Genomic DNA, 23,020 nt, shown 5'->3' on the forward strand with positions numbered 1-23,020 from the left:
GAAGGAATGCGGCAGGTGGCAGCAAGATGACCATTTCTTCCACAGTTGGTGCATTGACGACACTGAACCTGTGGTGGGTGATGGCTGTTACACCTGTTGCACAAAGGTGCATTGCCAAGATAAGGCTTCTTGGCTGGAGGCTGTGCGGGTTGGTCGGGAGCTGCCTGGTTAGCTTGGGCAGTGACAGCATAGTTTTGGGAAGCCTTACGCTTCCTTGCTCTTTTCGATGAACCAGAATCCTTTCCATTTTTGTTTTGACCTTTCTTGCTATCTTCCTTGTCAGACGACTGTTTCTTGCCCTTGTCACCCTTCCTGTGTAATTTATTCTTCTGAATCTGCGACTCAGTCAATGTCGCTGATAACTCGATCGCCTGACGGAGTGTGGTAGGGTTACTACCAGTAATGATGTCTTGTACTGAGTCAGGTAGGCCGTCGATGTACCTTTCGATGGCCTTGTCGAGTGGGGCAACCATAGTCGGGCAAAGCAGACTCAACTCCTCAAACCTATCAGTATATGCCCTGTGCTCGCCACTATCTTGTTTCAAATCATCAAACTCCTTCTCCAACGTTCGTTGTTCATGACGAGGACAAAACTCCCTCATCATAAGAGCTCTAAGTTCAGCCCATGTCTGAGCTAGAGCAACTTCTGCACCACGGTCTCTCATTAACCCATTCCACCATGTAAGAGCCCTCTTTTGAAACACGCTCGAAGAAAACTCGACCTTGCGATTATCCGGACACTGAACGTGGCGAAAAATATTCTCAATGCTCTCGAACCATTGAAGAAGCCCAGTTGCTCCCTCAGAACCACTAAACTTGAGTGGTTTAGCCGAGTTAAAATTCTTGAAATTGCATGGAGCATTGTTGTTGTTGTTGGCTTGGTTCCATTGAGCAAAGAGATTTGGGAATTGAACAGCCATCTGCTGTGCAATAATTTCTGCCAGCTCGGCAGTAGCTATCGGGTTTTCGTGTCGAGGAGGCATTCTAAAAGAGGAAAACATGAAAGGAAACGAGTGAGATGATTGGATGAAGAGGATGAAATGAAACAAAATCAATAAAAGCAAGGATGGTGGTTACGCATCGCAAAGCAAACAAGCGACACGCAATGTCTAGTCAAAATAAATGGGTCAAAAATAATGTATCGCGAAGACATGTTCGCCTATAAGTGAACACTCACCCCAAGAGTTCCCAGGTAAGAGTGACTGGTCCGATTATATGGATTTGTACGAACACTCTAGCCTTAGACAGAAAACTCAGGGTACAGGCATTCACTCTTCCAGTTCGCACGTGTTCACACTATAAAAACCCAAAACTTTGACGAGATTTTGAAAATTCAAAGGGTTCAAAACCATATAACAGAGGGTTCAAAACCTAGTAATCAATCATCCTAGAACAGATGATTAATTTTCAAAGCGGATTCGGAATCGAAGTTCCCGTTGTGGTTATCACCTAAGGATAGGTGAAGTGCATGTTTTAAGATCTAAACACAAGATAACTTGTGTTAGGGTCCTAGAAAGTTATAGTCTAGGTCAAAGCATTACTAATAACCTAATTCCCAATAACCATTGGCTCTGATACCAACTCTTCTGTCACACCCCGGCCGCGTATAACATGCAACCGCGGCGGAAACGCCGGGGAGTGTTGGGACAGAATTAATTGTTTCATAACCATGGAAATTAAAGTTACATTTTATTTATCAAACAAAAGTGTTACATTGTCTTAAACAGGAAACAAAGAGTTCATAACATAATTAAACTAGTCTATCTTCATTTTTAGTCTCTAAGGCACAAGTCCGCCCTAGTGTCACAATCGTCATCCTAAGCGATAGCTCCTGAAAACACATGTGAAAGTAGGTACGTCAGCATAAAAATGCCTGTGAGATACATAGGTTTTGTGAAAATGGGATTCATGACTTGAGTTTAAAGAAAACGTTTAATAACAGTCAGTCATGAACCTTGTAATTTGTTTTGTTTTGTAAATCGTATGAAAAACGATAAGATCAGATGATATGTATAAATAAAGTGTAAGGTTAAATGAATAACCTAGTAAAATGAGTTTGTATAAGATAAGTTGTTTGTAAAAATAATGTCTTGTGAAGAATATGTTATTTATGTAAAACGTAATATGTCTAAACTGAAATGATTTAGATAACGCTACGGTATCTAATATTTTACAAACACTTATATATAGGAAGTACCAGTGGCGTATCCACCATGTTTGTATCGTATTACACACGTTTCGTTACTCAAATCATTTACCCAAACCAACCACCATGTAAATTGTTCATGTATAAGTTAATTGTCAAGTGTTATTGTGTAAACCATATCGAAATGTCTATGTTCAATGTAAACCACCAAATGTGTATATAAATGTCAAAATGTTTATGTTTAATGTAGATCATGTAATGTGTACCCAAAATATATCATGTATGGTAAGTGAAATATATCAACTAAACCATATGTAAAATGCACAAAAACAAAGTATTGAAGTAAAACATTGTTTAAATCAAAGTTATGTTTTGTGGAACAAATGCATGCTATACTGATACAAAAAATATGCGGTATTGTGAAAATGCATACATCCAAGCCTTGAGACTGTGGCGATAAACCCTTAAACAAATTAAAGGTTTATCTAAGTTATGTGTATCGAATTCGGTCATTCCTTTCATCCAAACCAACCTAGGATGTCCGGAACGGGAGTTGTCAATTCCTATGGTACCACTACCTACTAACGGGTGGCATGATCGGTGTTAATGAATGTACATTGTATAATTTAAACAAACCAAATGTCATTCCAACATGTAGGCATGTGATGAATAATTGTACTAAGTACGCACACAATGGGCATACATAGCATAAAATGTAGTGTAAAATGATTTACTAAGTACGCACACAATGGGCATACATAGCATAAAAGTCATGTAAATCAATGTGCTAGCATGCTCAGTCAACATACATAGCAGAAAAGGTAATGTAAAAAAATGTGCTTAATATGCTAAGTAAACATACGTAGCAGAATAATGTATTGTAAATCATGTACTAATCAGTGTACTAAAGAACATAGCAAGTATATGATGTGAAAACAGGAAAGCATGAAAGTAACAAGTAGGCACATGTGTTTCACCCCAAAACAGTTTGGAAAACAGTAAAAGAGGGGTTCAATGTACTCACCTGAGATTGCTTTGAAGTTCTTGTATAATAACCAAATAATGCTAGAGATCACGGAATATCAAACGGCACCTAATAGGTAGCTATGTTAATATACCGGACCTAAATCGGAGGATCGGATAGTATGCGGGTTCGTAAACCAAACGAGTACGGAGACTCGTGTAATATGGTTTAACAAAGCCTACATACTAAAATGAAACCTAACTTAAGTGCTTACGACCCATTACGACCCGTTTAGGTAGCTTATGCTACCTTAACGCGTCGTTCGTGTAGAACGCGTTTGGAACGCCTAACATCGTGACCATAAGGTATAACCTCGGAAGGTTACAGCTATGGTCACCTAATGTGTTTGGTCGAATCCTAATGATCGACCAAATGGGTCGGGTTTGAAAGTGTAAGCGATTGTTTAGATCGCTTACCTTACGACCCTATATAAGCACTAAACTAAAAGTGACGAGCTAAGCATGTTAGAACATGCTTAACTAAGTTTAGAAAATAGGTTTCGTATCAAAACAAACGGTTTTGATACTCACGAGTAGTTTGGTTACAAAATACGCAAGAATGCGCATTTTGGCCGAAACTACGACTCGTCACTGAGCCTAGATAACGTGGTAATCAGTAGGTATAGCCACTACGGATTATAACCATCGTGATCACGCTCACGTTATGAAGATCCAACGAACTTCGTGTTGACCATAAGCTGGTCAACGCAGAAAGTCAAACAAAGTTTGACTTTAGCACTAGAAAGCGATTAAAAGAACGAAGGAACACTTACGAAGGGTCCCCAAAAGCTAAACTTGATCCAGGAGCTCAGGTATGAAGCAATAGCATCAACTTAGAGCTCTTTGATCAGTTTTGTGGGTTTTACACCAAATGGGGGGGTATTTATAGGAAAAGCAAGACCGTTAGGATTGTTTCTTGAATATCGTGCCACGATCTCATGCGTACACTTGTCAAGATGTTATGGTATCATATGGTGACCCTAACTCCAGAGGTTGTGAAAGGGCATTGCCCTTTGGAGTGATTGAAAGGCCAAATTCAGCCAAAAAACGAGTTTCTGCATCTGCAGGGCTCACACGGCCCGCGTCAGCATACAGGCAAAACTCAGGCGGGCCGCCTGGCCTTGTCTGATCTGCACAACTTTCAGAAATGACAGTTTTAGTCCCTGTTGCATATTTAAGCCATTTCCAACACTTTTAAGGCCCGTAAAGCCAACTTTAAGGCCCTAAAATGATGCCTAAACATTGTAGACATGAAACATGCTCAAAAATATGTCGGATGTTGGTTCATTTGGTCGTACGATCGCAATGTTCGGTTAATTACGACAGAATGCGCATAAGCGCGAAAAACGATCCAAATTGCGCGACGAATGGATTTTTCTTATGCCAAACACTAAGGCATAATATAAGGATGCTTACATAAAATTTTGGATGTCCGGATGTATTCAGAATGTAAGTTACGCGCGAAAGTGCAAACTTGTGCATTTTTTGACACTTTTAGCCCCTGAATGATCCAAAAGTTTGTTTTAGCATACCAAACCCCTCAAAGCCTATTTCTAAGCTATGTAAAGGACATTTATGGTATGTTTAACTTATGGACATGTTCCAGAATGTTTGTTACAGTTCAAATTAGCATACTTTCGCAGTTTGTCAAGTTTAGTCCCTGTAAGCGAATTAACTTGTTTTTGCCATACCAAAGCCTTCAAAACTTATTTCTAAGTTATGTAAAGGTTTTTTTTAGGTATGTTGAGTATATGTTGATGTTCCGGAGTATTTGTCGCATTAAACTGAGTACGTTTACGATCCAGTTTGCATATAATTCTCCAGAAAGCGATGTAGAGTTTAAAATCGAACAAAAGTCAAAACATGAAAAAACGTAAAACACAACCAAACAAATATTGGGATCAAATAACATTGTTTTATTGATAATTGAACTGTTCATTATGATTTCGAGCACAAATGTTACACACTGGGTGTTTTCGTCTGCTCTTGATTTCGTCGGATAGTGTTTTCGTGAGTAGTGGGTTTTCGCCGGTTACATCATCGACCTCACAACAGTTACATTCAACAGCAACCCTAATCAACACTAACAATTATCTAACAATGATTCGATCGGGCCAACCATGCAATCATATGAATTACCAAATCACTATACAATCATGATCATCATTCAATTATATTTCGATCATCCATCATCAGTAGGTTGTTGTGATCATTAGGTTTTTGTCATATCTTTTAACATAAAACTTCAATCTGTTAGACATCTATTATAATACTACCAATCATAACAATATTATCAACATCAATTCAAACATGCACAGGATGTATAGCACAACTGATCTTACATCAGATTATAAGGATTCCTATCACACCTATCTATTCCATCCGCAAACAACACTACACAACAGTTACGCATGGTGTCACACAAATAATTCATAATGATATCAATCAAATAATATAAATCATTGATCACTAACCCCAAACAAGAGAAGAAATGAATCAACCGATGTGAGGGCCTTCAAGTGTCTCAAGGTTGCCGTCGGGTACCAAGAAAAGCGAGAGAGAATGTGAGAGGTGGTTAGGGTTTTCTCAGTTATCGATTTCGTACACGAAATAAAACAAGTCCTTTATTTAATCGTTACTGGGCCGAAGCCCATGTGTTGTTTTCGACAGTTGGCATTGGACGAAAACACTTAAAGTGTTTTCAACATAGGTGTTTTCGTGGGGTAGGGGTTTTCACCAAGGGAGTGTCTTCAAGTGTGGGTGTTTTCGGCTGAGAGTGATTTCGGGTGAGGGTTTTCGGCAAAAGGTTCCATTTTAATAATTATACACACATAATATACACATCACTAATAACTCTTATATTGCAACCCAAATAAATACAAAACATACTTTGCAAATACGTACAAAGTTAAGTCGGATAGAGACCTTGAAAACTCGGGTTGTCACATAAGTAATAATACTATCGTATAATATACAAATATATACAATTTATTATACATATCTATTTATCTATTTACTTGTTTATTGACTTATTTTCATTCGAAAACCTTTTTTTTGTATCAGAAAATCTGATAAGTTCTGATAAAAATCTGATGAAAATTTTCTTTCCATCAGAATTTACAAGAAAATCTGGTAAATTTATCGGAAACAAAAATTGTGTTTTTAGAAAATCTAATGGGTTTATCAGAATCCATCAGAAAATCTGATAAATTCATCAGAAGTTACCAGAAAATTTGATGATTTTATAAGAAAGTTGTATTTTATTTTATTTTATTTCCGCAAAGTAAATAAATAAATAAATAAATAAGTGCAAATAAATGAATGGATAAGCGGTTAACTAAATAGATAAATAAATGTAAATAAATGCATAAAAAATAAATAAATATATAAGCGGTTCGACGTACGAACACGGGAATAAATAACTGAATTGAAATAAATGAAATACTGAAATAACTGTACTGGAATAAAATAAATAAATAGAATAAATAAATAAATGTAAATGGTTCGATTCCGAACACATAACTGAATTAAATAAACAATTGAAATAAAGAAAATGTTAGTTGAACAATAAATAAAAATTTAGTATATTAGTGGGTTAGTAAAGTTAGTCAGTTAGATGGTTAGTAAAACAGAAAAAGAAAAGTTAGTCAAAAGTTAGTCCTACTGGGCGTGCCAGGTTAAATATTAACAAGTTAGTAAATAAAAGAAAACAAATAGATACAAGAATGTACGAATATTCACAAGTATTCACAGTATGTACACCGGTAAAATAATGACTCGGATTGTTCCGAAAATTCGTCGTGTCCCCGGCATTGGCGCCAAATACTTGACGTACGTAGTTTATACATTTATTTACAGTATTTTCACACGCAACGAACTGGGTTTTAATATATATATAAAAAATGGTTTATACCTTAGCATTTAAAACACACACAACAAAGGACAAGTGTATCCCGTCATATATGTAGCAAAGTATTGGTAAGAGCCAGATATCGATCCATGGAACACGGGCGTTATTAACTAAAATTATCTAAAAGGATAGGTGAATGGTTGTTTAACTAAAATTATCTAAAATTATATCTAAAACATAATAGGCTTCAAATATGAAAAATAAATATTATCTTGTTTCACAAACAACCTAAACATGTTATCTAGATATGTCACAAAAGCACTTAATCAATTTTCCAATTGCAAGACAGCTAGTTACCGGGTCTGGATTTCTAGCATTATGATTCTTTGGAAAGTTAACGCGATGGTCACACGTTAACCACCTAAAATCATTCATTGGCGAGCTATTGATATTTATTCATGCGAATCTTTAAAGATAGGTTATTTACCGGGTCTGGATTCCTAACCTCACTTATCAAAGGAAGCAATACCGATGGTCATAATACAGCCACGAGGATAAGCAATTAAGTAGATCATATAACAAACTATTTCAGCTTTACAAGTCTTGAACACAAATCTACCATGTCAGCAATTTCAGACCAAAACTACTAAACAAGGATCATAAACCGCGTTCAAGAACATGTAATCTACACCATATAGTTTGTTAGAACCCTTACATGCAAGAAACCATTCCTAATCAAAATAAGATATATCTTGTATAAAACCAATACCTTGGTCCGGTTTCATGGTGTAAACAAAGTCTACAAACAAGTGATTAATCAAGAAATAGTTACCATCCCACTAACCACAGATTCATTATCCAAGATAATCAAACATAATCAGGAACTCAACATCAATGAAACATTCATTATATAATCATGAAGATTCAACATAAAAAGTACTAAAGATTCATATAAACAAGATTACAACAAAAAGATTATTCAAGAAACATGTTCATTACTACTATTACATAAACTACCATTAGCTCAATACTTGAATAATGATCAGAATACATGTATAAGAACAAGGAACCGAACCATAAACAAGCAAGTAATTGATGGGTTGGATCGGTTATGCTTCCATTCAATCTTGAAGCTTCAAACGGTCTGATCAGGACTGCTTCGGAACCCATAAATCACCTAGAAACATGGAGAAACCCCAACATTTAAAACAGTAGCGAACGGCTCTATTTATAGGCAATTTCTGGTTTGGCACGGTCGTGCCGATGGGTCGCACGGTCGTGCGGCAGGTCTTGTCGGGTGATGTCATTTCTCCGGTCCCGGGTCAGACAAGTGGACTAGTGGACAAGTTGTCTGAGTCATCAGATTGGCATGGTCATGCCGATGGTCGCACAGTAGTGCGAGGTCATCAGAATTATGATAAGAAATCTTGGTCTGGCTGGTGCACGGTCATGCGGTGGGTCACACGGTAGTGCGGCCCGGGAAAACATCGGCACCATCAGTCGCACTGGCAGTGCTTCCGAGGTTGGACGACTCGCACAGTAGTGCGATCAGGTCGCACGGTCGTGCGATACTTGGCAGTATCAGATTTTTGTCTGTTTTATCAGAATTGCATCAGAATTTGTTCGTTTTCATCAGATTTTTCTTTTGTGCTTCGTTTAAGACCTGAAAATATAAAAGTATTGGATTTGGTACCTAAACGTCGTGGTTTCGGTAAAAGACGCTTAAAAAGGAAGTGTTTTGGGGGATAAAAACATGTATAATTTAACGTATATCACTCCAATAGGTGAGAAAAGTACCCCCATCTTTTTGAATAAAATCTCGAGGTCGAGATTTCTTTTAAGGGGGTAAGGATGTAGCACCTCAGAAATTTGTGTCGAATTATATGAAGACACGTGTCCGCTTAAATGCCACGTTGTTTGGCGAGAGGGACTAGATATGTAAAAATTAAAGGAAGAATGTTGTGGAGAGACCATTTATGTCAACATGCCATTTTTGACCTCTGAGTGATGCTTACGGACCGTAAGCCATATGTGCTTATGGACCGTAAGCTAAGAATTATGTTGCCACTAGCAGTCGGTTACGGACTGTATGCTTTATATGCTTATGGTCCGCAAGAAAATTCAAATCTGTGTGCGCCAAGGTCCTTACGGACCGTAAGACTTGATCCCTTACAGTCCGTAAGGGACCTGCAGATGGCAGAATGTTTGATGCCCAAGGAATTCTGCCCTCTTGCCTCCTTTCACGCAAGACCATTATGCTTGACTTTCGATTCTGACCCGAATTAGCAAACTTAGCTACTGATTCTGAGTTGCATTATGATCATAATTATATGTAGGATAACCCTATGGTTATACTACTTGATCATAATCAGTTGTCGGGTTTTTACACATGTTCATACATTATGCCTTAAATTGCCGAAAATGCCTTTTTGGTGCATAACTTGGTTTTAAACAATGATATACTTAATCCAGTCACCCGATACCGCCTATGCGCATACGGTTAGCTTATATAACTTAGTTTATGTAAGTTAACCGAAATGGGTCAAACTCTTCAATTTCTTTCGAATTCTAGAATGTAATTATATGTAAGTTAACTGAATTGGGTCAAACTCTTTCAATTTCTTTCAAATTCCAGAATGTAATTATGTTTACCCATATTATACAAGCACGGGATATCCTCGGCTCATTTGTTTTTACTGAATGTAACCTCATTAATAGGGGTGCGCATAGTTTGGTTTGGTTATTATCCTTAACGAAAACTGAATTTGGAGTAATCGGTTAATCTTCTTTAGAGTGAATTGCAAGTTTTGTCCTTTATCTTTATAACAAGTTTCAAGCGGTGTCCTTTACCTTTAAAATTGATGAGTTTTGTACTTTAAGTTTCAGATTGTTGCACGGTGTGTCCTTTGACCCTAACTCAGTTATTTTTTTAGTTAAATTTAGTCATGTGTAAGGCACATGAGGGCAATTTTGTCATTTTACCTTTACAGGGACTAAATGTGTATATAACTTAAATTACCCAACCATCTATAAAAAAATAAAATACTTTCTCATTCTCTCTCTCCCTCTCCCACGCACCACCACCACCACCACCATCATCCACCCCACACCTACTGATCCACCGTCCATCCACCATCATAACTTCGACCAGCCATAAAAAAGATACAAACAGGGTATGGTCTGCGATTTTCCGGAAATCGTCGCTTTGATTTCTTCCATTGTCGTGGCATCTTTTACACGCTTCCGCCATCGTCTTCTACAACCGGTATATGTACTCTTCTTAAACAATTATGAATCTAGATCTAATCTGAATCACACTATTGTAATTTTCCCCAATTTAATCAGTCTTAACTTACGTCATTTGTATCGATTTCAAGGTGTTTAAGTTTCTATAGAGGTATGAATGTTTCGGAACTATTATTAGTTTTTGCTATGTGTATCATGCTAGTTAAAATTTGTGTGAATTTAAGACTTTAAAGTTATGAAGTGTTTTAGAGTTTTCTAATTTCAAACTAAGTTGTGAGTTCAGATTTGAAGATACATAAAGAAATAGTTTACAATCTAAATCGAGAGTGTTCGACGTTGGTGGCTGAGGTGCCCCACTTGTAATTCTTGTTACTTGAATTAAGATGTAATTGATCAAGATTTTGTTAATTTGTTTTAATGTTATGAACTTCTTCTGTTGAGATTTGAGGATGTTTGGGCAAGATAACAGATCATAGAATTGATGATTAACAGGTTAAAAATTGCAATTTACATCTAAAGTTTTAAGAAAGATTTATGATTTTGGGCATCTTTTTTTAAAGAAAGAATGAAAGTTATCATGTTTATTATTTCTTGATGTGAATTTTTTAAGAACCAAACAAATGTTATTCAGATTTTATAGTTTAACATTGTTACGTCATTGTTGGAACTTGCAATTGGTTCAAGTGAAGAGTGATGAAGTTGGGAGGTAGTGAAACCCAAACTTGAAGTGGGGGGTGATCACAGATCTAAATATAAGTGAAGTTGAGGGTTTGTAACAGGTCTGAAATCATAGATTTGAAATGCGAGGTGGGCGATGGATCAGCAGGTTTGGGGTGGATGATGAGGAGGATGATGATGGTGGTACGTGGGAGAGGAAGAGAGATAGAGGTAAGAGAGAGAGAGGGAGAGAATGAGAAAGTAGTTTATTTTTTTAAATGGTTGGGTAATTTGAGTTATATACACATTTAGTCCTTGTAAAGGTAAAGTGACAAAATTGGTCTCATGTGTAAGGCACATGACCAAATTTAACTAGAAAAAGAACTGGGTTAGGGTCAAAGGACAAACCGTGCAACAATCTGAAACATAAAGTACGAAACTCATCAATTTTAAAGGTAAAGGACACTTCTTGAAACTTGGTATAAAGATAAAGGACAAAATTTGCAATTCACTCTCTTCTTTATTAGCCAATTGGTTTTCAGTTAATCAGTTCGGTTTATTCAATTAGTTTGTCAGTTTTCAGTTTAGTTCGGTTAATTTTGGTTAATAATAACCAAACTTCGGCTAAAAAATTGATTATAATTACATGACATAGAGGTATAAACACATTAAATAGATGTATAAATACATGAAATGAAGGCATAAAACATGAAATACATGAAATGTAGTTATAAAAGCTAAAAATATATGTATATATGAATAGTTTGATTCGGTTAACCGAAAGGACAAAAAAAACTGATAACCGATTTTATGTTAATTCGTCTTTTGGTTAATCAAATTTCGGCTCGTTCAGTTTATTTTTGTTCAGTTTCATCGGATTTTGGTTTAGTCTCGATTATTGCTCACCCATATCTCATTTTCTTACTAAATTAGTTATATGATGTCTTTACTTTTCTTTACTTTTACTCATATATATATCAGTACTCACCCTTTAAAAAGAATATTTAGTTTTATATTCTATAAGCAAAGTTCTTGCTTTCTAGACATGTTCTAAGAATCTTCATAAAAGATATTCAATAAATGTTGTTTGAAAAGTTATTATGGAATTATAAGGATTACCTTTTTCTTTATGGATTACTAGCCTAAGATCTCGCGAGTTTCGCGGTAGTTTAACATAAACATATAAATTTACTGGTATTGAAGCCCATGTAGATTATCAATTTTGTTCCAGGCCTTTCCAAACTTAGGCTTCACGTCTAAGGGTCGCCAATAAATACCCATCTTGACCCATACCTTACCTTTTTAATTTTTAAGTATGCCCATTTAAACCCCCTTGTAAATAATCTATTACCCAAAATAACCCAAGATGTAATATTTAAAAGTCCAAATAAACCCATTTTATGTTGTTTGGGTTGGAATTACCAGGTCTAGTTAAAATGTATTAAATAATACATGCCAGAGAGAGAGAGGATCATCAGGGAGAGGGTTAGCCATCTTAATGGATACGTCTGAGGAATGATCTTTCTAATACACGAAGAAAAACTATTTTATTCTCGATAGCTGATTTTACATATTACATATCTGAGATAGCCAAAATTTTCAATTATTGATTTGAAGGAGAGCTTTTCTTAGCCGAGTTTTGAATCAATGCATGAAGAGAATTCTTCAACCTGAAAATGCATTACTTTTACGTTATGAGGTAAAATAATTTTAAAACATTGCCAATTTCTCAACACCTTCATTTTCTTACTTGTGTTTGGTTGAAACTATTTTTTGTTAGATAAATTTTAACTTTGACCTGTTTAACTTTCAACCAATTAAAATAGTCTTTTTTACTCATTTAGACCAATTACCCGACCCCTCAATTTTGTCATTTGTATAGGGATTGAAACATGTAATTGTTAAAACTGTATTTGACCCATTACCTGACCTAACTTGCCTACCCTCTTTGCCGACACCCTTTTGGGAAGCCGAGCTCTCTTGCTTGCATATTGCTTGACTACGGAATGAGAGAGTTCATTTGTTTCACTCACGCACCTTAATCTTCTCAACTTCTCTTTTTAGTGGTTTATCCAACAAAGCATCACGATTCCCACCTAATTTCAAGACACCACAAAAATCTTAAAAATAAAAACAAAAAAAGGAAAAGAAAATACTCCAATAACAGCAAAATATTAAGACAAATCATAGAAAAAGTTAGATTAATTGTTCACGAAAGAAAAATATCATTAGAAGGTAATATACTTTTGATGATGCTTCATTTTGTTAAGGTAGTATATTTTTAGTGCAGCCATGCAAATTTACCATTTCAGAAACAAAAATTATAGAATTCTTGAAATTGGCCAATAATAATCCCAAGTCAGGAATTAGCCAATAATAATCCCACCTCGTCCATTTTTGGAAAATAATAATCCACAGTCACTAAACGACAAAAGTGCCACGTCAGCATTTGGAGTATTATTTTCCAAAAATGGACGAGGTGGGATTATTATTGGCTAATTCCTGACTTGGGATTATTATTGGCCAATTTCACAATGGTGGGATTATTATTTTCCAATTTGCCTTCTATAAAATAATGCTCACCCCAACATGTTTAGATGGGCAACAACAGCATGTAGTTTGTGCTTGTCATTCCCATCTGTAGATTCACTCATGTAAGGCTATGGAAATGTCACCCTCTTATTAAGATTCCCAAATCTCCCACCCTACAATCATAAAGTGTTATATGTTGATTAAAATATAATAATAATCAGATGTAAGACATCTAATATCATTTCATAAGCGCATGATGTTTTCAAATTAGTAATGCGGAAAAAAAAACTTGAAACCTATTTAATCCAATGGTAAGAATATTAGGAGCCACTGAATGTTTAGTCACTTCCATGTAGAGACATGGTCATTATTATTATATTTGCATAACAAATTCAGCACTGCACTAAGCTGGCAATATCATAATATATACGTATACTGAAGAAATCGCAATTGAAACTCGTATATAGACATTGAGTAACGGAAACTAAGAAAAGAAAGATTACTTGCTCACATTTGTACGAATTATCCCCATCAGATCATTCATTCTTTGGCTGTAAATTGGTCTAAGTATTCCTCAAGAGACGCAACAATACATCTTGTATTTCAATAAAAAACCTACAGTGATAAGCCCATGGTTTTTTAAGACTTTAATAAGTGAAATGCCTACAAAGTCAATTTGCTAGTATACCTTGTGTACCAAAGATTGTTCGGGATTGATTGAAATAGCGTATATAAAAGACTCAACGCCAAATATAAAAAAATATGTATCAAATATAGAGTAAGACATTAGTCCCATTTGACTAAAATAGACAACAGAGGTGAAGAAAGTTTAATTTGCAACATAAAGTCCAATCTCCTTAAAGCTCATCCTGAACACCACCGCACATGTAATGAGCAGTAGGAACCATAGGAATCGGGTCACGGGTTATTATTATGTGAGGACCAAAGCTCGGCCAGAGTGGGCAGAAGTGACGTGGCTGGCGTTTCTAATTCTTGTATTGTAGATGCTTTGACTGAACCATAAAAAACAGTTATAAGAAAATCATAGCTAAACTATGGATCTAATCTTCATTCATTTATCTCGATTCTTTTGTTTACTGATCACGCCGTGTGTTAAAATACCCTACTTTTGTAAAAAAGTGAAAAATTAATACCTAAAATGGTATATCAACCTTCACTCGCAAATACGTTTTGTCCATTTTTTAGTCATAACCAAATACCATTACCTCAAATGATTTATATAGTTTTTATAGTTTTTTTAAAACAAAAAACCTATCATATAGTTTGGCAAACCCCCACTCCCCCAACGTTCACCTTTAATGCCACTACTCCCACCCCTCATTTGACCAAAACTTTACCACCTCAAACTTAGATTTTAAAGTCATGAATAGGGTCAAACCATATAAGGTATTCATGTAATTTACTATAACAGGAAATTAAAATATTTAGTTATAGATTACCTAGTCTAGCAAAGATGCCTGTAGAATTAACCTGCACCAAAAGCAGCACAAACATTCTCATCTCTTTTAGAGAAAACCAGATAACCCTGATGTTTCTTTCATATTCTAAGATCACGTGAGTTTCGCGGGTGGCTTAACACAAACATATAATATCTACTGGCATTCAAGCCCATGTCATACAACCATGAAACAAAACCTAAAGAAGATGAAAGCCAAGAGTTGACCTAAAAAGTCAACTTCCAAACCAGTTCCATTTTCAAATACCTGCAACGTTTGATCTGATTATATTCAAGACTACTCTTATTTTAAAAAGAAAATCATTTTTAAATTTACGTTTGACCGAAAAAGCAATGTTAACTTTTCTAAGCATGTAGGATTTTAGAAAACATTAGTTAAAATAAACTAAATTACCTGTATCAAAATCAACTAATGTGAACATTTAATTGAAAGTCAACAATTCTGTGCACCTCGCCTTGCATGTATTCAAACTTCCGCCATTTAGAACATAAAGTCAATTAGAGAATGTGAACTAAATTTTGTAATTTCTTTCAACAAACAAATTTAGAGAAGTAATTTTTAGGATAATTACACTAAAATATATTAAAATGTAATTTATAGTTATTTTTTAAACAAATAGTATCTTTAACAATTGAACCTACACGCATGAGTTTACGACAAAAGCCTTTTGCATAATCTAATTTGAAGAATGATTAGTTTGATACATTGTCTAAGAAACACACATTTGGTAAACAGACCTGAATTAAACTAATAAAGAGTAAAACATACCCAGCATTAAAGATGACTGGAGGAAGAAATAATTGAAGAAAAGATCTTCACCAGCGGGTTACCAAAAAGATTGCAAAAAAACCCTTTAACGTCTTTTCTGTCTTCTTCTCCGTTTAAACCTGCAACTTCACAAACACATCGGAGAGCTGCTCGCACCTGTCAGAACACCGCTCGTCGGCCGGAAAACTTTCAAAATTTTTTGTTCTAGATTTAATGCTTTACACAAGACAATGAGGAGGGTCAGTTATAAAAAAAAAATTTGCTCAACACTTCAAAAAACCGAAAATTTTGCCGGCCGGAGGGTCAGCTGACCCCCCTGCAGTTCCGTCTCTGCACATAATACCAAATATCATAAATCAACCAAGCATAAAAAACTGAGATTAAAAAAAACCTTCAACTCACTTAAAATAACCGACTATACGCAAGTACGGACGACAAATTAATGAGAATAACCTTAAAGCTCAGAAGCATCACCTATCGCTCTTTAATCGAACCAAGTACAAAACTATTGCACACATTGATGTGTGTAAAATGCAACATATAAAACACATCAATTAAGGCATAAAACTAACCCTTTTTAAGTACTAATGTTGGAAAAAGAGTGTTTTTGTCTTCCTTTTGTATTTTCAGGATGAAATGAGCTCAAAATCACAAAAGAAGCAAAAAGACCACTAATTCTACCATAAATACAAGAAAAGGAACAAAAGTAAACTGCCCGGACCCTCAACGGCACCTCCCAAGACAAAGAGAAGAGAACAGAGTCTGAACACGCCCCGTGTCCAGTGAACACGGGGGCGTGCCCAGGAAGCAGCAGAAAAGACAAACCAGTAGAAGCTTCCATTGCTCACCACGGGGCCGTGCCCAGCGGGCACGGGGGCGTGTTGAAAGTACAGCAGGCGCATTAATTGTAATTCGCAATTACAATTAATGAAGAGAGAGAATGTCAGACGGGCACGGGGCCGTGTCCAGCGGACACGGGGCCGTGTCCAGCGTTCTGTTCAGCCTATAAATAGAGGAGCTTGGTTTCATTCTCTCTCATCCCTTGGCACACCACCTCTCTCACACTTCATCCACCACCCATCACCACCATAACACCATCATCCACCACCATCATCCATTGTCCATCGTAGAGTGTGTGAGTCGTCTCGGGATCCAAGATTGATCGTAAGAGTTCTTGACAATCAAGGCCATGTTTGCCTAAGTCTCTTACATCACTTGGTGAAGACAAGTGTTTAGTATAATACTTTTTATTTTTAATCTTTTGCACTTTTTATTTGGTTTTGTATTAATGACTTTAATAACTAGTTACTTATGTTGAAGGTGATCTTTCCTTATCGTTTGTCCGTGGTGTCTTGACGTTATTTTACTGTCTATATAAAATAAAAGATTTTCACCATTCATATCTCCACGGTCTATATGGAGGTATGTTGGCTACCTGGTCGGGGGTTAAGGGAACGGTTTGGTAAGGGTCTTGCCCTTGTTCAGCGTTTAGAGGTCCTGCTTGGGACCTGGGTCAAATTTAGTAGGATCTCCTTCAATGCCCATAGGTATTGGATGGCGGGGATCCAAACTCTTTGACCCCCTCATAAGCTAACTACTATTAATACTATAACCCGGCTATTTAGGACTGTATCCCTGCTGACTCAGACTACTTAGTCGAGGGTAACGTCACCGCCAAAAGCGGGGCCTACCATAATTTGCATTGATAACTTAATTCATTATCTTTCAATAATCCGACCCTTTAGGATTGTATCCTTGCTGACTCAAACTACTGGGTTGAGGGTAACGTCGCCTTCAAAAGAGGGGCCTACTACAATAACTAAGATAATCTCTTAAACAAGTGCAAAAGTGCGAAAATAATCAAAGGTTATACTAATACACGTGTCGGATCCAAGTGATTCATCTTGTCTATCTGTTTTTTATTTATTTTATTTTTCAGCATTTAGTTAGTTTTTATTTTTCTTAGTTTAAAACATTTTTCTAACTTTTTGATTTGATTAGACGTTGAGGATAAACCGGTATTAAAAGCTCTTGTGTCCTTGGACGACCTCGGTATCTTACCAACACTATACTACGTCCACGATGGGTGCACTTGCCCATATGTGTGTTTAGTGTTAGTGAATATCGTGTTTTATAAATTTAAAACTTGGCTAAAAGTGTAAAAAGGGCTTAAATAAACATCTAAAAACATATTACACCTAACGCACATCAAGTTTTTGGCGCCGCTGCCGGGGACACAAGGATTTTAAGAAAGTTAGGAATCAACGGCCTAATCATCTTTTTATTTTTCTTTAAATTTTAGGATTTTTTTTTAGATTTTTCAGCTTCTGCAGAGTTCAGCACGGGGCCGTGCCTGGTCGGACACGGGCCGTGCTCAGCAACGTTACTGGCAGTTTTTGTTTTTCAAGTTAACAGAAGGCTGACCACGGGGCCGTGTCGGTGCAACACGGGGTCGTGTCCAACTTCCAGTAACTGGGATCTGAAAAACAACCACTGTAACTCCGACCACGGGGCCGTGTTCGCTCGACACGGGGCCGTGGTGAACCTTCTGACCAACATTCTTTTCTGTTTTTATTGCAGGACTTGGAACCCGACGCCAACCTCGCGTAGTGTATGAGCTCCAGTTCCAATAAAGACATAAAGGAACCATTAGAAGAACCCGAACGCTTTCTCAGAAAAAGGTTAAAAGCCAAAAACCAAGAGAAGGTTTCGGGTGACCCACCCCCAATGGCGGACCAACGTACCCTCATGGATTACTTACGGCCCACCGTAGGTAATCTCGGCGCCGCTATCAATGCCCCGAATGTCGAAGCCAATAACTTCGAACTTCGACCGCACTTGATACAAATGCTCCAAAACTCCGCAACCTTTCACGGGCTCGCGGACGAGGATCCCCATCTACATATAACTAATTTCTTAGAAATATGTGATACATTTCGGATCAATGGAGCATCAAACGACGCCATCCGCCTTCGTATGTTTCCATTCTCACTAAAAGACCGAGCGAAAGCTTGGCTCAACACCCTCCCAGCTGGATCGGTAAACACCTGGGATGAACTAGCCCAAAAATTTCTATATAAGTATTTCCCTCCTTCTAAAACTGCTAAATTAATGGCTGAAATTAACACATACTCACAAGAGGACGGGGAATCCTTATATGAAACTTGGGAAAGGTTCAAGGAACTATTACGCAAGTGTCCCCATCACGGCCTTGCAATATGGCAACAAGTATCCACTTTCTACAATGGGTTGTTGCCACATACTAGGCAGACACTTGATTCTAGCTCCGGGGGACTTTTAGGTAATCGACGCCCACACGAAATATATAATCAGATTGAGGAAATTGCTCAAACCAATTTTCAATGGCACACTCCCCGGGGAAATAAAACTATCGCCCCGGGCGCCCATAAGGTAGACGAAAGCACCTCTTTACAAGCCCAAATCGAGGCCCTTTCTTCAAAAATAAAAAAATTAGAAATGACAAAAACAGTCTCGGTTATGGCTTGTGAGGGGTGTGGTGGGTCACATGAAAATTGGAGTTGCATGAAAGAAACGGACGATCAACAAGAAATGGTAAACTACATTGATAATAGACCTAGGCCGTCGGGTCCTCCAACGGGGACCTTCAACCAAGGATGGCGAAACCACCCAAACCTTGGTTGGAGGGAGCCCGGCAATAGTAGTAACCAACAACCACAACGAACAAACTTTCAGCAATCAAGAAATGAGTCACAAAATTTCACTCAACAACAAAGTGGAAGAGAAAGGCTCGAAGATACTATATCTCGCCTCGTCTCTGACACTGACAAGAAAAATTCGGAGAGATTCCTACAATTAGAATCAAACTTTAGGAATCAACAGGCTAGCATTCAAAACATAGAAAAACAAATAAGTCAACTAGCTCAAAATTTTTCCGAAAGACCACAAGGCGCATTACCCAGCAATACCGAAACCAACCCGAAGGCGCAAGTTCACCTCATCACGCTACGAAACCGGACCATAGGGCCTGCAGAAGTACCTCCAGCCGCGGAAGAATCAACGCCAACGAATCTGCAGGAGAAGGACCCTCCCCCATCAACAGAGCCTACCAAGGCTCCTCGAGTTCCGTACCCCGGTAGGTTAATTCGTCAGAAAACCAACGAGCAATTCGCAAAATTCGAAAGTTTGCTAAAACAATTGCATGTCAATATTCCTTTTATCGAAGTCCTAACCCAATTGCCCAAATACTCTAAATTTATGAGGGACTTCCTTACACATAAAAAGAAAATTGAAAATTTGCAATTAGTTAATTTAGGCGAAGAATGCTCTGCCCTCGTACTCAATAAACTACCCCAAAAAAAGATCGATCCCGGAAGTTTCACGATTCCGTGCTCAATAGGGGAATCCCCCGTTCGCAATGCCTTGGCCGACTTAGGGGCTAGCATTAACCTCATGCCCTCTTCAATGTTCAAAAGGCTTGGCTTGGGAACCACAAGCCCCACAAAAATAAGCATACAACTCGCGGATCGATCGGTCAAGTTCCCACAAGGTGTCATCGAGAATGTCTTGGTAAGGGTAAGCAGATTCGTTTATCCTGTTGACTTTGTCATACTCGACATGGAGGAAGACACCGAGGTCCCTCTTATTCTAGGGAGGCCTTTCCTTGCCACCGCACAAGCAGTAGTGGACATGAATGACGGGACACTAACTTTGAGATATGGGGACGATGAGGTAAAGTTCGGAGTTGGGAAAAGAATAGAGGATGACGACCCGATCCACTACATGAAGGTTATCGATTCAAGCTTGGATGCCGCTCTCCGACGGTGTAACTTGGGAGGCAAGGCACCACAATCAAAAGACGTGTGACCGGGAATTGGGTCTAGCCAAGGACCCTTATAAACGTGGCGCACCACGGAGGCATTCCGCGGACCTATCCTTAGTTTAGTTTAATCTTTTAGTTTTTGCAGAATAAATCACACTCATGGTGGTAATGGATGAAAAAGGGAACGAGAAAAATGGAACCATGCAGAAGAACAGAACAAACCGACAAAAATCTCCATAACAGAAGGCTCCACACGGGCCGTGCCCAACCAACACGGCCCCGTGCTGAGCCCCCTGCAGGAAATCACCCAGTTCAGGTAACTGGACACGGGCCGTGTTCAGCGGACACGCCCCCGTGTCCAGGCTTCTGTTTCAATTCTATAATTTTTGTTACTGGCACTTGACCACGGGGCCGTGCCCGGTCAACACGGGGCCGTGTCCAGAGCGCCAGTAACACAAATCTTTGTTTTCAAACACACTTTTACATATTCTAATCAACCAAAAACTTTATTTTTGGACACATTGAGGACAATGTGTAATTTAAGTGTGGGGGGGATGCTAAAACCTTGGAATTTTGCAAAATCCTAAAACAAGCCTTACACAAAACTCTATTGGAACCGCTAAACACCCCAAATTTTTTCAAAAACTTTTTCATTTTTTTTATTTTATTTACTTGTCTTAGTTTAAGTTGGGAATAACAAGTTATAAAAGGGTTATATTTTTACAAACTTACAACCGATAGCGTCATGATAAAAAGAACTAACATAAGAAAATTATGAAACGGTATAACAAGTCTAGCTAAAATTCGATTATATATGCTTGGTCACATTAAAAACCCATTTCCACAAAAAGTGAGTTTTGAGCCTTTATTGAGCATAAAAATACACATATTTAGATTAAATGCTCATTTTTCGTTTCTTGTGTGAATAGCCGCTCGGTCTTTACAAATCTAGAACTTGCCACGACGATACATTCCCGGTCCTTACCAACTTAAACCCAAGTAAGTAAATGATGGAGGCATTAGGACTAACTATTTTTCTTTCAAAACCATTATTTTTCATTTTTTTTACCTACCCAAAATCCCCCTAGAAAACCCCTTTGAGCCTAAACCTTTCATTTCATTACCCCCAAAACAAAATTTTTTTTTACCCACCAAAAACCTTTTTCATTTTTTCACCTTTATTTTAGTAACAAACTCGGTTTTTCATAAACATACCCTTTACGTGACAAACAAAAAAAAAAAAAAAAAAATGAAGTCAAAAACAAACATAAGCTACAAAAAGCTTGTTTGGAGAAATACTTCAAAAATAAATGTCACCAAAAATAAGGTATTTCACGAAAACCGACACTTGTTACGATTTTCGCCCTTTTTACTAACCACTAACCAACCACCCACCTTTAAACCCGAGCCTTCACCCCAAAAGACCTCTTGATATTTACAAAGGTAAAAAGTTAAAAAGGAGGAGGATTGATCGCTTGGCAAGCATATGGAGAATGTAAATCCGTGCCGCTCTCGAGCGATTCACTTAAATATACACCTTCGGCCGAGTGATTGAGTGATCTCCCGTGAGGTATGTGAACTTGTATATAAATGGAATTTTAATAAGGCATGCTATGCCCAAATAAGTAGTTTATCTTATGAAAAGTTCAAAATAAACCATGACGAATAAGATTGTAAATAAAATAAAAATAGAACCTATACAAACCTTGGATTCCCGACACTCTAGGACAAGTTAAAAAACTTCTCTTCTACCTATTCCATTTGGGAGTGTAAGCCACATTAAAAGAGTTTTGCTTGAGGACAAGCAAAAGTTCAAGTGTGGGGGTATTTGATGTGTGTAAAATGCAACATATAAAACACATCAATTAAGGCATAAAACTAACCCTTTTTAAGTACTAATGTTGGAAAAAGAGTGTTTTTGTCTTCCTTTTGTATTTTCAGGATGAAATGAGCTCAAAATCACAAAAGAAGCAAAAAGACCACTAATTCTACCATAAATACAAGAAAAGGAACAAAAGTAAACTGCCCGGACCCTCAACGGCACCTCCCAAGACAAAGAGAAGAGAACAGAGTCTGAACACGCCCCGTGTCCAGTGAACACGGGGGCGTGCCCAGGAAGCAGCAGAAAAGACAAACCAGTAGAAGCTTCCATTGCTCACCACGGGGCCGTGCCCAGCGGGCACGGGGGCGTGTTGAAAGTACAGCAGGCGCATTAATTGTAATTCGCAATTACAATTAATGAAGAGAGAGAATGTCAGACGGGCACGGGGCCGTGTCCAGCGGACACGGGGCCGTGTCCAGCGTTCTGTTCAGCCTATAAATAGAGGAGCTTGGTTTCATTCTCTCTCATCCCTTGGCACACCACCTCTCTCACACTTCATCCACCACCCATCACCACCATAACACCATCATCCACCACCATCATCCATTGTCCATCGTAGAGTGTGTGAGTCGTCTCGGGATCCAAGATTGATCGTAAGAGTTCTTGACAATCAAGGCCATGTTTGCCTAAGTCTCTT

The 23,020-nt window shown here is 37.7% G+C and overlaps 1 non-coding gene across 1 annotated transcript; it reads right to left on the reverse strand.

Moving 5' to 3' along the window:
- Positions 1 to 18,805: 18,805 nt before the first annotated feature.
- LOC118491998 lies at positions 18,806 to 18,912 on the reverse strand. The gene has a single exon (XR_004892442.1). It is a non-coding gene; the product is annotated as a small nucleolar RNA R71 (small nucleolar RNA).
- Positions 18,913 to 23,020: the final 4,108 nt, after the last annotated feature.

The sequence above is a fragment of the Helianthus annuus genome, chromosome 4, assembly GCF_002127325.2.
Source record: "Helianthus annuus cultivar XRQ/B chromosome 4, HanXRQr2.0-SUNRISE, whole genome shotgun sequence".
Classification (NCBI taxonomy): Eukaryota; Viridiplantae; Streptophyta; class Magnoliopsida; order Asterales; family Asteraceae; genus Helianthus; species Helianthus annuus.